The sequence below is a fragment of the Eschrichtius robustus genome, chromosome 12 (assembly GCF_028021215.1).
Source record: "Eschrichtius robustus isolate mEscRob2 chromosome 12, mEscRob2.pri, whole genome shotgun sequence".
In the NCBI taxonomy this organism is placed as follows: Eukaryota; Metazoa; Chordata; class Mammalia; order Artiodactyla; family Eschrichtiidae; genus Eschrichtius; species Eschrichtius robustus.
In genome coordinates this window covers 46,787,341-46,804,585 of record NC_090835.1, presented here as the reverse complement: position 1 = coordinate 46,804,585, position 17,245 = coordinate 46,787,341, and the positions used below count along the sequence as shown (strand labels likewise).

The 17,245-nt window shown below is 51.0% G+C and overlaps 1 long non-coding RNA gene across 1 annotated transcript; it reads right to left on the bottom strand.

Annotated features, from left to right (window-relative positions):
• Positions 1-936: 936 nt before the first annotated feature.
• Positions 937-15,389, bottom strand: LOC137773752 (uncharacterized). The gene is made up of 4 exons (XR_011075722.1): positions 15,194-15,389; positions 9,153-9,294; positions 2,033-2,626; positions 937-1,256 (listed from the first exon to the last, which is right to left on the bottom strand). It is a non-coding gene; the product is annotated as an uncharacterized lncRNA (long non-coding RNA).
• Positions 15,390-17,245: the final 1,856 nt, after the last annotated feature.

Sequence of the window (17,245 nt, the reverse complement as noted above, 5' to 3'; positions counted from 1 at the left end):
AGGTCAGAGCTGTTTTTTGAAGTTTTGAGCTATTTCCTTGATGTTCGGGCTTTGAAGCTCCTGTCTGTGAATAAATTCAGCCTTTGTTTCACCTTTCCCTGCTGAACAATGCCAGTGAGTTAGAAGGAGATATCCAGTAGGGATAAGTAGCTTTTCTTTGATCCACATACAAATCGAGCTCCATTTAGCCAACAGAGGAATGAGATTCACAAATGCCCGTGTGGCTCTGAACCACGCGTCATATTTAATAGAATAGGCAGCGGCAGTGCGATCTATCTCCACTGCCTCCTTCCCCCTTCCCCAATGCCCAGCACAGACGGATTCTCTTAAAGGAGCTTCCTTATGGCAGGCAATATTTTTTATACTTCTGCTAATATCTCACACAATTTGAGATGCCTGGCACTTGGCAATATTATGTTAGCGCAGAGACCCTTGAAAGCCGCATGACGCCTGGGGAGGTGGGGAGGAATATGGTGGGGAGAGAATGTCCAGTCGCCCTTCAGCCTCCTCTGTCATCCTAACAGTGCAGAAGCAATCAGAGATCAGATATCCAGGGCCCTCATGTGCTGCTGGACCTGCTGACAGCCTCAGAGCAGGTGACAGCTTCTCTGGAGAGGGCGTCACCACTCCCTCAGAAACAGCCTGCCTCTGACTCTGTGGCCGGCTTAGCTCACAATGCAGCTTGAGGACATTCGTGTCCATATTCATAAACGACCTGGGACAGAAATGCTAAATGATCCCCTCATGGCCTTTTCTTAACTGGCCCTTTAAATCTTCGGCTGTGTGATGTGGGCTGTAGCCGGGAAAGGGGATCTATTGATTATTCTGTTTCCCATTGTTGAGTTTAGGCTTTATTCTTAATAATGATGCTGCTTCCTGTTTTGTTATGTGGGGCTCCACCTCCCACCTTCCCGTCCGCAAACATAATCTGGGTAACATTTTGGCACTGAGCCTTCTGGGCCCTGTGGCCACCCCACCGATGCTGGCTGTGGCTCTTCCTGTGCCTCGAGACAGGGGCTACTTACACCAGCCTGGGGCTGAGCCTCCCGACCTGGGCACCCAGCGGACTCTCAATGCTGATTGATACAGATGAAAAGTTACACACCGGGCACAGCTGACAGTGACATCACAACTGATGGCAGTTTGGAGAAAGGAAGGCCAACCCCACCAAGCATCCTGGTTCTCTGGCAGGTGACAGGCAGAGGACTGAAGGCATCTCCTTCTTGGCTTCCTCTTCCTTAGGGATACTGGTCATGCTGGGGAAATAAACATGCAATTGATTCTGTTGCCTCCAAACCCTTGGTACTGTGGCTGACTGGCTGCGGTTGTCATGGCAGCGAGCAACATTTTTGTTATCATCTATGGCCTTTTCCTCTCCCCTGGGAAATGTCTGACATGATTCTGGTTCTCCACGCTGGTTCTGTTCCTTGCCTTTTTGGGATGGATGCTTCCTCCTTGCCTCTGATTGGGGAGAATTTCTATTGGTTTGGAGGGACTGGCTGATGTGTGGGAAAGATGGGGGCGGGGTGAGAAAAGAGAATCAGAGAAGGGACAACATTTTTTGTGTGAAGTGGGGAGATCGGAGCAAGGAGACAAATGGTCACTGGGTGACAGAGGAGGAAGGGAAAAGGGAACAAGAAGGGAGATGGGCACAGAGAGAAGCAGAGAGGGACAGAGGGAGGAGGGGCACACGGCAGGGAGGACACCCTGCCCTCAGGAAGCCCCTCGCTCACACACGCAGACCCGCTCCTACAGCTGTCAGAGCCCCTCCTGTGTCCCCGCCCCCACGGGCTTGTTCAACGTTCTCCACCCTCTACAAGCCCCTAAGCCTCCGGTGGGCGGCACAGCCTTCTCCTCAGTCCCCAGCCCACCGGCTCCACCACGTGCCTCATAACATCAGGCAATTCCATGCCGAATGAATTAATGCATGGATGGACATTCAAATGCTTTTTAAGATTGAAATAATTGAATGAGGCTTTGGGGGACTGATGAATGGGAATCAAAATCCCTAGAGACAGATGGTCAAACTCACCTGCCAGTTCGTGGGTTTGTGCTGAGAAATGCAGCTTCGAAGAAGAGTGGAGATAGATAGATATTATATTGGTTGGTCAGAGGGTGATCCTCTTTGAGAGAAATTCCCCCAATTCTGGGCACCTGCCTGAGGCTGCTCTTCTGATGCGCCGATTATGGTGGAAGTAAAGCAGGTGCCATTGGCCAAGGTGGCAGGTCGGCTTCCCCGGTGTCTTCATCTCCAAGCATCCCCACCCTGAGATGCCTCAGGATCCTGCCCTACAGGATGGGGAACGAGACTTGGAGAAAGTGGTTTCTTATCACAGTTGTAGGGTGGCATCAGATGATGACTGTGACCGCATTTGGAAAGGTGTAAAGCCATGTCCCTGCTATGGTCCCAGGGCACGTCTTGAAGTAGAAATCCTGACTGTTCTGGGCACAGGCCCTTCTTGCAGGCTCCTTGGAGAGGAGTGACAACAAGGACGGGTGAAATGAGAAAGGAGAGGGGAGAATGCCTCTGGGTTTGCCTCCTGGGAATGCTCCATATAAAAGGCTGGACCTTGTGTTCCTTCTGATATGGTCAGAGCTATGCGTAGCCTCGTGCCTGAGCCCAATCCTAGGAGGAAGAAAAGGTTTACAGTGGAAAATACCAGCTTATGTCCAGTGCTGGCAGTGGCCAATCTAAGGGAACAAACAGGGGCAAACAGGGAGACTGACCCATGTTCACCAAACTCACAGGGGAGTGATGGATAAACCCAAATGCTACTTATTTGTGCAGCATTTTTCAAGTTCTTTGGAATCTGAAAATCTGCCCTGGTAAATAAACCTTCTGTATGACTAATCACGTGACATTGTCTAGTAAAGAAAAGAAAAATGGTCCATTAAGCCTTGTTCTCAAGAAAGGCAGGAAATGGGGCAGGAACAAGTTTGTTGTCCTTTCCACTTATTTATTCTTGCTTTTTGACTCAAGCAAGGGAACTTGATTAGAGGGAAAAATTAATTTCCGCTAAATGTCAACCCTAATATTTTCCTTTCGAATGTAACCCAGATTATTAGCTACCTCCTCCCACCTGGTGGAGATCCAGGTAAAGCTGGCTTGAGCAATCAGATTCCTGACCTTTAGAAACCTAGAGCCACCCCCCAAGATTTCTGCACATCCTTAGGGGGCTCACGTGCTCATGGCTTCTTCTGTCTTCCCATGCCCTGCCCTGACTTTTGCTTATACGTGTGTGGTCCTTATTCTGTGCTGTTACATGCCACAACTCTTGTCAAGTATATCAAGATTCTCTCTCACACAAAATATCTGTGAGCTGAGCAGAATTTGCCAACTATTTCAGTAGTGAAAGGGCTAGAAGGGGAGAATGAGAACAGATTTCTGTCACAGCAACACAAGTTCAAACTCCAACAAAATCCAACAAAATCCTCAAGCGGCCTCTGGCCACCGCACACTGACACTTCCCTGCTCTCTCCCGCCTCTCTCCATCTTGCCCTTTCCCCTGCTCCTTCTTCTTTCCTTTATTCTCTCGCAGACTCTCTTAGTGGTTAAAAAAATGCCTCCCACACTTTTTTTTTTTTTTTGGTACGGCAGAGTGGCTTCAACTTCAAGACCTCTACCCTTTCAAGACATTCTACCCCAAGTATTTATTAAGGTCTTTTTTCCAAACAAAGGTATTCCCCCCCCCCCCACAAGAGGCACTCCCATACTGCTAGGATAACAGAGTCGTTGCATCTCCTTTCCTAGACAAATCCTACTGCACTTCTCCATCTCAGTTTCCTCTAAGAAATCCAGGGGTTTAGCTATAATCGGCTCATCCCAAACGCTACTCCTTTTAGGAAAGTCCACAGACCATACTCCTGTTTGTTACTTCCTGGCTGTTTGTGGGAGAAACCAGCTGTGGGATCTTGGACAAAATACTTAAACTCTCTAAGCCTCCTTGGGGAAGGAAATAACAGGTAACACACAAAGCTGTTGGAAAGATCCAAGTAACATGATGTATATGAAAATGCTTTGTCAGCCACAGAACCCAGTGAAATTTATGACTGTTTACTCATGAATGCCAAGCAAGGCATCCACTGGCTGTCCGAGTGTTTATGTATCTTCCTTTCTTGGTGACAGCAGCTTGACTACTGCACTTGTCCAAACACTCTGGGGCCTCTTTCTCATGTACAGCCAGAGGCTATGTAGTTGGTGCACATAAAGAACACCTGACGAGGGACTTCCCTGGTGGTGCAGTGGTTAAGAATCCACCTGCCAATGCAGGGGACACGGGTTCGATCCCTGATCCGGGAAGATCCCGCATGCTGGGAGCAACTAAGCCCGTGCGCCACAACTACTGAGCCTGTGCTCTAGAGCCCGTGAGCCACAACTACTGAGCTCACACGCCGCAACTACCGAAGCCCGCATGCCTAGAGCCCGTGCTCCACAACAAGAGACGCCACCGCAATGCGAAGCCCACACACCGCAACAAAGAGTAGCCCCCGCTCGCCGCAACTAGAGAGAAAGCCCGTGTGCAGCAACGAAGACCCAATGCAGCCAAAAAATTGCAAAATAAAAAAAAATTAAAATAAAAAAATTAAAATAAATAAATAAATAATAAGTGGGGGGGGGGGAAAGAGCACCTGATTAGTAGAGAACTAGCCATCCTGCGAGAGGTGGAGCATCTAAGGCTATGGAAAGTCTCTATTTGAGGGACACAGAAATGCCCGTATGCCTACACACAGTCCTTGCCTCTGAGCCCCTTATCATGTACAGCAAGCACTACTTTAAAAAAAAAACAAAACAAAACTAATCCTCTACTTCTACTTCATTACACAAACAATATATTTACTGTAGATTATTAGAAGCAGTGGTTGGAGAGAGAGGATGATAGAGAGAGACTTACCTGCAGCCGCCCACGCAGAGAAAACCCCTATAATGTTTTAATGTTGATGAAGCCTCATTTGGTGTGTGTGTGTACTTGGTGTGAATTTCTCCATGACATTTTGGTGCACAGTAGATCATACTTCTTTTATTTTTCCCATAAATTAAAACTATCTCAGTCACCCACCTTTTAGATCCATTCACTCATTCAACAGATATTAATTGAATGCTTATGATGTGCCAGACACTCTTCCAGGTGCGGGGGAAATAGCTGTGAGAGAACAAACATCTCTACCCTTGTCCAGCTGACATTCTAATTGGGGGAGACAGACAATAAACAAATAAGAAAAATAGTACGACAGCTGGGGATAAACACCATGAAAATATCACGGCAGGGAAAGGGCTTTGGGAGTGTTAGGCAGGCTGAAATTTTAAATGGGGTGATCAGGGAAAGTCTGAAAACAGTAGCCTGAAGGAGACAAAGAACTGAACCATCTGGAGACAATAGGGAAGTGTGTTCCAGCAGAGGGAACAGCACGTGCAAAAGCCCTGGGGCAGGAGTGTGCCAGGCATATGCTGGGAACAACAGGGAGGTCAGTGTGACTGGAAGAGAATGTCAGTGTAGATGGGGTGTAGGAGATGAGATAGGGAGGTCACGGAGCCTGAACGTGCAGGGCCTTGAGGGCCAGCGAAAGGATCGGGCTGTTCTCTGATTAGTGATGGGACACTACTAGGAGATTCGAGCAGAGCAGTTACACAATCTGACTGAACACTGAGGATAAACTACAGGCGGGCAAAGGTAGGAGCAAGGGACCTGTGATGAGGCTATTGCAATAATCCAAGAGAGAGATGCTAGTTATTTGGACCAGCAGGATAAGGGAGGTGGTGAGGTGAGATGGCATCTTGATGTATTTGAAGATGGAACTGAAATGTGAGATGGGGGAGTTGCTTTCACTCCCTTTCTTACAGTATAGTATTGCTTGTTTTGAAAAAGGGGCCCAGAATGTTGAGGTGTTTGAGGGGGGCCAGCGAATAGCACCCCCTTTCTTACTTCCTCACTTGAGTCCTGATCCAAGTGAGAAATAAACAAAGGTATAGTAAGGCAGATGGAGACCAGAAGGTCACTGATACAGAGAAAACTGATGTTGGAGAGGTGTGTACCAGCTACATGTCCTTCCAAATACTGAATCCCAGAATAAGGCATCTCACTCACCCCATCATAACCAAGAGGCCTGTCCTGTGAGATTTACCACATGGGAGAGCAGACCCAAGAGGGTTTGGGCGATTCCCACCCAGCTTCTGCTTCCAAACTCACAATCTGATTAAGCCCCTCCCTCCAGGGAGGGTGACAAGGATGGCGTAGCCGGAGGGATGGAGAGAGCGCAGGGGTGTCATACCAGGGGCGCTGCCTCCACTTGGATGGAAGCGTCTTGGGGAAATATGCTATCCCCACCCCCAGTCCCCCACCAACACACACCTTCTGAAAGACAAAAGGCCCCTTTAGACCCCTTGGAAGTGGGGATTCCCTCTTCCAGTGGTGAACAAGGGGGCCCTGCACAGTTCTTGTCAGGACGATGAAACACCAGACACCATGGCACGTGTAGACACTGCTGTGCAGAGAGAGGTGTATGCGTGCGCGCACACACACACACACACACACACACACACACACACACACACAAACAGGATCATGCCATATGATCATAGCATATTTTACAACTGCTCCTTTCACTTGATAATATATCTGGACTCTGCTTTCAGTAAATATACTTTTACAAAATCATTTTAATGGCCAAATATCACTCCACTGTGTGGTATACCCATCTTTTGGTAACCAACCTCCTATTGTTGGTCATCTGGCTTGTTTCCAATCCTTGGCTACTATTAAAAACAAATAACTAATTAAAATAAAAATTGTCTGAACCTTCTTGTAGCTAAATTGGTTCACGTCCTTGATTCCTAAAGCTAAATTCCTGAAATCGGAATCGCTGGGTTAAAAGGCAGGCATGTTTTTAACACTGTGGTTACAGTTTGCAAAATTCTGCAAGTCCAATATGCAAAGGACAGAAAGAATAGACAAAAGAGCCAGTTTACCTTGTAGGCTGTGGGCTCCCACACTGGACCTCGGGTGTCCCCCACAGGCCCTTGCACCGTGCAGGGCACCCTAGAACTTCAGCTCATTGTGTGTGGGCTGAAGAGAACCAATGGGAAGGGATGGTAGGTCTGGGCCTTCTGTACGTGACGAAGGCGAGTGCATTTTCAAGGGTTAGCAGGGGCCTCTCCTGGTTGGTAGAGCTGACGTGGTGGGTCCCAGGCCAGCCGCCCATGCTCTCCCTCTGTGCCCGAGCTGATCTAAAATCAGAAAAGCAACATCTTCTGGCTTCGTTTGTCATGAGATTCTCCCAGATGACCCGCTCCCAGAACAGCTATCTGTGGGCTCAAGGATACACATGGCATTTGCTTTGTCCCCAATTCTGTGCCTGGAAACTGGACCCTTGTGTGCCATTTTCACACTCAACAATTCCTGGAATGCTTGTGCCTCTTTGAATGGCATCTCTGAACAGTTGTTTAGTTCACGGGCTAATATTTTCCATGCAGCACCTCCAAAGAAAATCTGAATGCACACAGGCCCACGGAAAGAGCTGACTGCAGATACTCCCAGTTGCAGGAAGTTTTGCTGGTGGCTGAGGCTAAAAGCTGCAGAAGGATTTTCAGTTTCTCGGGGATAGAACTGAGGGAGGGTCTCACTGTGCCCAGGGAAGGCGGCTCCCCAGAAAAGGGAGGTGGGCTCCACAAAAGAAAGCCTCCCAGAGCACGGTGGAGAGCTTAGGGTAAAAATAGGGCTCTGTTCAAAGCCCAGGGCCGCCACCCTCACTGTAGGAGTGCGGGCAGGTTACCTGACCTCCCTGTGCCTCAGTGTCCTTAGCTGGAAACGAAGGGAGCAAGGTTTAGCGCCCAGGGTTGCGTAAGGATCTAATTGAGGAATGTGCATATAAATTACAGGTTAAGTGCCCCCAAAGCGGTAGATGGTACTCCAGCATCAATACCACCAAGTGGAGACAACAGGATCCCAAAGAAATGGATTAAAAAAACCACTGGACAGGGGAGGGAGTGGGGCAGATTACGGGTATGGGATTAACAGATACAAACTACTATGTATAAATGATAAGCATCAAGGATATATTGATGGGAATTATAGCCATTATCTTGTCATAACTTTTAATGGAGTATAATCTGTAAAACTACTGAGTCACTATATACCTGAAACCAATACAACATTGTAAATCAACTATACTTCAATAAAAAAGGACCACTGGACATCTCTAACATCATTATGTCCCAAGGGTGTAGCACATAGTCAGCACTCGGTAAATATTTGAGGAATTTGATGAGTGAATATGTGCTAGACCACGTCAGCCATGTAGGCAGCCACAACGGTGAGAAGCTGGTCCCTGGAGAAGCTAAGAACACTTCCATGACGATAACAATACTATTAGTAAAAGTAGCAGAGGGGGCTTCCCTGGTGACGCAGTGGTTAAGAATCCGCCTGCCAATGCAGGGGACACGGGTTCAAGCCCTGGTCCGGGAAGATCCCACATGCCGTGGAGCAACTAAGCCCGTGTGCCACAACTACTGAGCCCGTGCTCTAGAGCCTGCGAGCCACAACTACTGAGCACACGTGCCACAACTACTGAAGCCCACGCGCCTAGAGTCCATGCTCCGCAACAAGAGAAGCCACCGCATTGAGAAGCCCACTCACTGCAACGAAGAGTAGCCCCCGCTCACCGCAATTAGAGAAAGCCCGCACGCAGCAACGAAGACCCAATGCAGCCAAAAATAAATAAATAAAATAAATAAATCTATTTTTAAAAAAAAGTAGCAGAGGATTATATAACACTCGGGTGCCTGACACTACACGTTAGATCACCCTTGCAAGGCGGTGCTTCACCTCCATTTACAGAGGAGGAAACTGAGACACAGGTCACATAACTTGCCCTGTGTAGTGCAGGCAGAGGGCAGAGCAGCATGCATGTCTGGATCCTGGGGCAGGGGGACAGCAGGCTGGGGACTCTCCTGGCTTGGCGAAGGTGGCTGGGGGCGAGGAGAGTGAACTCAGCTCAGGGTGGAAGGCGAGGAGGACCAGGGCTCAGAGACATGGCACCTGCCCTCCCAGGAAGGGCAGGATAGGCTGTGACCACAGAGACAGGAGATGGAATAGAAAGAAACCAGAAGGAGCCTGTTTCATCTCCAAGCTGTAAAACGAGAGGACATGTTTACTCACAGTGGGCCGGGGCCAGTTCTCAGGGTTTCACGTGTGTTAACTCTCTCAGGCCTCCCAGCCTGATGGATTGTGAGCTTCCAGGTTTGCTCGGCGGGCTGCGGTTTGTCTGCATCACTTTTGTCATCCAGGTGATTAATTTTAGCTAGAATAACAACACATAGCTATTCAAAAGAGCTCTGTTATCGACATTCCTATTGCAAACAAATGGCATGCCTGTTACAAATCTCCAGCCCTTTTTCTTTTTCCTGTATCTCTCTTTCTTTCCTCTTTACCCCTTTTCTTTCTTCCCAAAGCCTTAGAATATAACTTTGCTCACATGAAGTTTCTTAGGGGCATTTTTATCACCTCTACCTGAGGACAAACAGGAAAAATACCAGGACCAACAAAGTCCTCCCAACATGGCCAAAGATGCTTGGATGGGGGACCCGCAGGGAGGGTGGGGTTGCTGAGCCCCACATTGGGGGAGTGAAGCCACTTGTTCCCCAATTTGCTTAGACTATGGCCGTGAGGGCCCACTCCGAGCCTTGGCCAGCTCCTAGGGTGTGACCAGACTTGTCAGCTGGGATGTCTGCCAACCATCCTCAGGGATGGCCAGTGAAGGGGGACCCAAGGGAGCCTCGCCCATCGTTCGTGGCTGACCCATGAAGTGGGAAGATCATCAGGGCTGAGCCAATCGCATGGACTCCCTCTAGCACACGCCCCAGGCACCCAGGAGAGAGAGACTGGCCAACTGGGAGCAGCAGGATGGGCAGGGCCCCAGAGCTGCCAGGGTTTGAGGCTCCCTGGAGAATTGGCCTGTTCTACAATCATGACCTTTGACAGGGACTGACTCTGCATCTGGGTCTTCAACCTTCCTTACTTCACAGGGAGGACTCGCCACACTTAGGCACCACGGTGTCCCTTCCCAGAGCATTCTGGGCTGAAGACCCTGCCTCCCTCCCTCCCCTGCTCTGTCCCTGGTCCTGGCTGAAGCAGATGGGGAGGGGTCCACAAGGGAACGACTTGGGTGGCTGAATCTCATCCCCTCTGTCTCTGCGTGAGTGTCCAAAGGACTTTTCTGAGCCATAAAGGGACCACTTGTGGCTCATCATTCCCAGAGAACAGTTCTTCCTTCATCTCAATACTCTGCTCGGAAACCTGGGGCACCTGGAGCCTTTCAGCAGCAAAAAATAAGCTACTGTGTGTGAGGTCCGGCTGTGCTGCCCTCCCCCCGTCAGGAAGCTGGTAGCTGGCCCTTTCCTGAGCTACGTGGCCTCTCCCGGCCTCAGTGTCCACCTCTGGTGCTGGGGCTCCTTGGGTTCTGTCCCAGATGTCTAGCTTACAGCCGGGCTCCTTGGGTTCTGTCCCAGATGTCTAGCTTACAGCCGGGCTCCTCAGACCGGTCCCCACGCCAGGAGGAGCGGCAGCAGCAGCACCTTGGAGCCTGTTGGAAATGCAGATTCCCAGGTCTTGTCCCACATCTGCTAAGTCAGAATCTGCACTTGAATGAGACCTTGGTTGATCAGTATGCAATGAAAGTTTCAGGAGCCTTGACCTACACCTGACCATTTTCAATTCTGGCTTCACGTTAGGATCGCCTGGGGAGACTGTCCAGTGTACCAGTGCCAAATCCAGGGTGGTGGAGGGCAGAGCCTGGGAATCTGTAGTTTTCCAAAGCTGCCCCGTGATTCTGATACGCAGCCACCGGTCCAGATGAAGGGGCAGTGAAGGGATCTATTTGCAGCTTCCTTAAACACCCCCTCCTGCCTCCCCCTGGGGCAACAGAACCAGAACTTCCTTCCCATCCCTTTGTACTGTTCACTCTTGCCTTCCTTTACTCCTCTGATCTCGAGTTGTTTTTCTTTCTGTTCTGGGCAGACTTAGGAGAGTCTCCTTGGATTTGGGGCTTGCTCTGCCCATCAGCATCGGCCAGACTCTGGCCACCCTCCTCGGAGGCTCCACCTTGGTCTGACCTAAGTGCTCCCAGCTGTGGAACATCTTGAGAAGCCTGACTCGTGCCCAGCAAAAAGCAAATCTGCCCAAAGTTCAGCCTGTGGGCGTGACCAGTGACCAGTAATGCCGCCACCCACACAGCCCCCCACTGACCTCGCTCTCAGGCTGACTCTTCCTGGTCTCCATCTGGGACAAAGGGGTGGCAGTGAGGTCCTTCCAGGGCCTGACCCACCCTCCAAAGAGCCCCTTGAGGCTTTCAAACCCTTCGGCGAAATAAGGTCACACAGAAACAAAAAGCAAGCTTGCTGAGGACCAAGAAAAGGCTCTTTCCTAACTTCTTTCTCTATCTGAAAACAATGCGGGAGCTGGACAAGCCAATCCCAGAGCCTTTCATTGTTCGAATCAAGGTCAAAGCTAGCACGTGAGCCAGAGGCAAGTATGGGAGCCCTGAGGGGATGCGTGACGGGGCCCAGCCTTGGGTCGCAAAGAGGAGGGCCCAGGATGGAGGCCTGGGGAGGAGGAACCCGAGCCCTGTGGCCTGTCTGTATGTGTTATGGCCTCATCACATCAGCCAACATTTGCAGGTTCCCCCTGGGTCGGACCAAATCAGACCTATCTCTGCACTGGGTGCCTCCTCTGCCCCAGCCCAAGTCTCCCCACCATCTGGGAAACTCTTCCACAGCTTGTGTTTCTCTCCTGAGCTTTTCCATCCCTGAGCCCCCAGAGGCAGGATAAAGGCAGCCATTTCTTCGGCTGCTAAATAGGTCTGTTTTGTTGTTTTGCAAGTAGACAGCGAGTTAAGACGTCATTTGCTGTAGCTTCTAGCTGTCTTGCACTCGCTGCCAGTTGGCTCCAGAAGGAGGGCTTTGAATTCCCCGTTTCCCTAAGTTCTTTCTGTTCTCTCCTCTTCCTTAACTTTTCTGTCTCCTTCTTTCCTTCCACTCCAATCCCTTTCCTCCTGGAATCCCAGCTCTGCCTGTTTCCTTATGCCACTGGATCGAAATGTTGGACTCTAGCCGTGGTGAGGAGCCCAGGCTTGGCGGGTGCAGGTCACACGTCATCTGTGATCCAAGCAGCGTCACTGTTATCCCGAGGGCGGCGGTCACCCAGAGACTCTGGACCAGGCGGACCAGGCTTAAATCTTCCTCAGCTGCTCGACTTGGAGCACCTTGTTTAACTTTAATGGGCTTCAGCTGCCTGGTCCGTAAAATGCACACTGATCATCAGCTCCTAGGGTTGGTGTGGAGATTGCATGAGATCACAGCCGTGAGGACCAGCCGGGCTAGGTGCTCCGTCACCCACGTGCTGTCCCCACATGCTTGCCTCCCCTGTCACTGTGCCTGGGACCTGTTCCCCCAGGAGGCGATTCAAAGATCAGGCAGAAAATAGAGAAGTGTTTCTGCTGGAATGTGTCCCTTCACGACTGGGCCCGAGGATCCCAACTCCTCTTCTAGTTTTGTTCTCCCTTTTCCGTTTCCTCGGTGTACCTTCTCTGGCCACACTCCCCACTGGGCCACCAACTGTTTGTGAACGACAGAAAAGGCCCGCCCACGGGGGCTCGGGGAGCACGAGTAAAGTGTGACCAGGTTCTCTTACTGCCAGGGCTGTGGTTGCATCAGGCAACCTAAGTAGGTGTCAGGGATATAAATTCAGGCCTGGCGGGGGCTTCTGGGAGGAGGCGTGGCCTGATTCACATAACAGTGCTTGGAACCAGGCCCAGGTGTGTTCAAGCCCTGGCCGCTAAACTCCATGACCTTGGGCAGAGTTATTTGTCCTCTCTGAGTCCTCATCTGTCAACTCTGCCAATAACCTCTTTCCTAAGGGATCACTGAAGGCATTGAAGGAGGTCCCCTAAGACCTCTGACATAAAGCACGGTGCGATAAATCCCCCCCCCCAACACGATCTCCACAGTCTCACCAGGACACATTAATACAGCACACTTGCAAAGCGCCCTGTGCCCCTTGCATACTTTCTCACATTGTATTCCCATCATGACCCTAGGAGGTAGGTTATGTTAGTGTCACACTCATCTTCCAGATAAGAAAACAGAAGTACAGGGAAGTTAAGTAACCTGCTCAAGGTCAGCCAGCATGGCAGAGCTGGGAGTGACTGTCACAGTGATTGGTGGGCATTTGCAGCTTGATTTGCATGGTAAGTTTTCCCATGGAACTTTGGACATCCCACACCCCAAAGTGGACATGGCTCCAGAACCTTCCATGACCCCCTTGCAGAGGGAGCCCACAGGGAACACAGAAGAGTCAAATGAGGCTGACTATCCAGGGACTTTGCAGGTGCTGCCAGGTTTGTGGCCATCAGCTTCTGCTGGGTCTGCCTTCCTCCTCCTCGTCTCCTGGGCCAAACGTTATCAGGACGTCCCCTCTTCTCTGGAGGTCCTTCCAGCAAATCCATTAAATGCAGGGACCAGGTGAGCAGGAACAGCCTGGATCTCAGAGATCTGCAGTCTTCTAGCTACAAAGCATGACGCATATTTACTTTGTCACCTGAAATTATTATTATTTTTATTTCAAAGGCTTAATTTAGGAAGATCCGGATGTTCACTGGGTCTCCAATTGCTGAAGGAACATGTATTTTAAAGGCCAACTGTCAAAGTACATGCATTCTGCCCTTGCCATTCTGTGGTGGCTGCCTCTGGCCTTGACGTTAAAACAGTTACAGTTCTGTACTGACGGCCTGTGTGGACACGGCCAGGATTTCCCGTTGCCTCCACCTCACCGTTTCCTCTCTGCCTCTGAGCTGGTCCCCTTCATTCCTCCCTTCCTCCCTCCCCACAACTTGCTCAGATCTGTGGGTAAGTGTGCAGGAATGTTCTGGAAAGTGGGGACATTTAGGCTCCAGGCAGACAGGGGTTCATATGCCAGCTCAACCATTTCTGGGCTCTACACACACGGGCAGTTTACCCGAGTGTCAGATGTCCACGTGGAAACTGTGAGATCACGTGAAGACGATTTCGTCCGCAGCCTGGCACAAGGTAAAGGAGTAGTAAATGGAATAAGGGGATAAGCCTTTTGCCCGAAGCTAAGTGTAGTGTGAGGCACGGTGCGTCCTTAGCACTTGTGAAGGGCCTGCTTCCCCCTTGTCTCTCGCCACAGCCTTGGCCTCAGCCGTGGATTCCTCCTGCCCTCAGATCTCCCTCCGATATGGACAGGCCCCACCACTCCACGGATGCTTCTGTGACTCCCTCCTACCCAAGTAAAACCAACCCCTGCCGGTCTCTGCACAGGGTGCAGCCGGGCTGATGAACTAACCTTGGCTGACACTTTAACAGAGTGAGGTGACATCTGATCAAGGCCCAGCGACAATGCTTCAGGGACGCACAGGCTGCCACTCGCCCGGTATTTCCGAAACATCTGGACCAGGTGCTCGCTTCTGCCAGAGCTGCCAAGAGCTACGCCCAACTCCCCAAAGGGGGACAGATGGTAACCATTTGGGCAGTCTCGGCCCATGGCGGAAGGAAGGTCTTTGCCTTTGAACTTGTTTAGGTAGCTGCTAGGCCAATCTGCGTGTCCATTATGCCTGCCTTCCCGCAGCAAGCCGGGAGCCACGTGAAGGGACAGAAGGGCATCCGCTACAGCTGGTGCCCAGCTGAGGGTGAGGAGAGATGCTGTGCCAGGGTCCAGAGATCAGGGCTGAGATCTCACTCTGCTCGTGACTCACGCACGACACAGGCAGGTCATTACCCGCTGTTGTGGCTAAAAGGCTGTAACAGCACCGGCCCCTCCCTGCCTCGTAACGGTGACTCGGAGGATTAAGGAGGAAACGAGTGAGCGCTAAGCTTGGTGAATGCAGCTTTGTTGCCCAGCTGGTCCCTCTGATTATTCCACAAAACTGATGGGAAATAGCAAAGGTCAGCGTTCTCTTTATGGGAGGTTGAGGTCCTCACTGGGTGTGGTTCTGAGCTCTATGTCTGTGTCACGCTTATCTGGGGTGAGGCCCTGGGGTCAGACTTAGAAAAGGCGGGGTAGGGGGAACATCGTCCAAGCTCTGGCCACGTGCCTGGGGCATTTCACACGGCAAGTCAGCTAAAGGAATGGATCTTGCTGGGCCTTTTGGAAACTTCCAGTAGCAAAAACCACAGACTGAACAGTACCTGTCAAGGTTGAAGTGAGCAGGATGAAAGCTGTCTCTCCACGATGCTGGCTTTCAGCGCTGGCCCCCCTTGTTCTCCACTTATGTGATTTGGTTTTGTGGTCTCTCTTGGTGGAAAGCCTCTAGGACACTAGTGGCTGAAGCCAGAGCCCTAGAAGGACAGGAGGAGGGAGAGAGGCAGGTGGGGTAGCTGTGGCCCAGCTGCCTGGAGCCAGCTAGGAGAGGCCACTTCCCTCCGTGCTGCGGCTTTTCCCGCTCAAGATTTGGAGGTGCCTTGGTGAAAGGTCTAGACGGGATTAAACCAATTCTGCCAGCCAAAGAATATCGCTCGCCATCCAGCTGTACCAGGATTGAGTCATCCGCCACTGCCATCACTGATCTTCAACACACCCTGAAAGGAGTTCAGGGTGGAGATCAGGAATGAGGTGCTCTGGGCTCTGGGAAAACTGGCAGAACAGCCTTCGGTTAGATATTTCCAGGAGAAAATTTTATGAACACAAGTTCTTGCGTCTTCCCATACTTGGAAAAGCACGAAAATCATTAAGTAAGATGTCTATTCCCCGTGGCTAGCAGTAACTTTCTAGCGAGACGTGTGCTTGGTTGCAGGTACCCTTCTCCAAAATCACATATATGCTGACCACCCCTTCCCCGCTTCTGAACAGTTTCTCAGAGCCATCCGAGAGGCTGTGTCCTGGGCTATAGTCCTCGGTAAATCCCCAAATAAAACTGAAAGTCACAGCTCTCACGTGGTGTGTTATTATTTCAGTCTACAATTCCCCCAGATAATCCAATGGGGGGTAGAGAAGATTCTTTCCAGTTTAATTTTGTGTGATAGATCAGGGGTCCCCAAACCCCGGGCCACGGACCAGTACCGGGCCGCTGCCTGTTAGGAACCGGGCCACACAGGAGGTGAGCGGCAGGTGAGCCAGCGAAGCTTCATCTGCTGCCCCCGGTCGCTCACACTACCCCCTGAACCATCCTCCCCTGCCCTCCCACCCCGTCCGTGGAAAAACTGTCTTCCAAGAAACCAGTCCCTGGTGCCAAAAAGGTTGGGGACCGCTGTGACAGATAATAATTCACATGGTTCAAAATCAAAATAATATAAATTAGATACAATGGGAAATCCCGCTCCACCTCTGCCCCAGTTCACTGATTCCTCCCACTATACCCGCTACTGTTATTAGTTTCTCATGTACCTTTCCCATATTCCTTTCTGTAAATTCAAACGTGTATTTTCCCTCTGCCTTCTCCCTTAAGTGCACAAAAGTTTTAGCGTATGGTACATCCTGGTATCGGTCAGGGTCTCTGTAGGAAGCGAATGGCAGAGTCGAGCTGGATTAGTGAGGAAGAGTTAGTGAAAGGCTGTTGACAAAGGTGTGGTCGGCTGAGGGGGGAAGGAATAGGAATGTGCAATTCGCCAGGGCTGGGGACCATGGGGAGCCTGCAGGGATGAGGCATAGGAGATGCTGGAAGCCAGAGATTGAGAGACAGAGAGAGACAGCACTTTGTGGAGAGGCCTCAAGGTAGAGGGACAACGTACCGCAACGCAGGGAAGGAGCCAGGGACTAAACACCTGCCCTCACGCGCCACCCATGCCCTGGATCTTCAGCAGGGCCCCCATCGGCCAATCTGCCTCAGGAGTCTGGGGCAAAGAGGTCTGTGTGTGTAGACTTTACAAGGCAGCCTCCCGAGACCCAGAGCAGGCTGAGAGGGGTGTGGGTGTCTCGCAGGGGGGCCCCTGCAGAACATGCAGGACACCCTGCCCCACCCCCACCCCGGGACCTTGCTCCCTGCATCACCTGACAGCTGATCCCGGAGAGCTTTCCATGTTATTTGCTGAGGTGGCTACTAGCATTGCTTGGTTCCACTTCCTCACCTTCCCCGCCAGCACTGCCACCAAACTTCTCAGCCGCTGCTGCCCAGCACCCCAGAGGGTATTACAAGGCCCTGTGTAACGCGGCGAAGGGGCCTAGTGTCGGCCAGCCGGCTGGGGTGATCCTTCCCTTCAAAACCAAATGAAAATCTTCAGCCGCCTTGCACCTCCCTGCCAGCA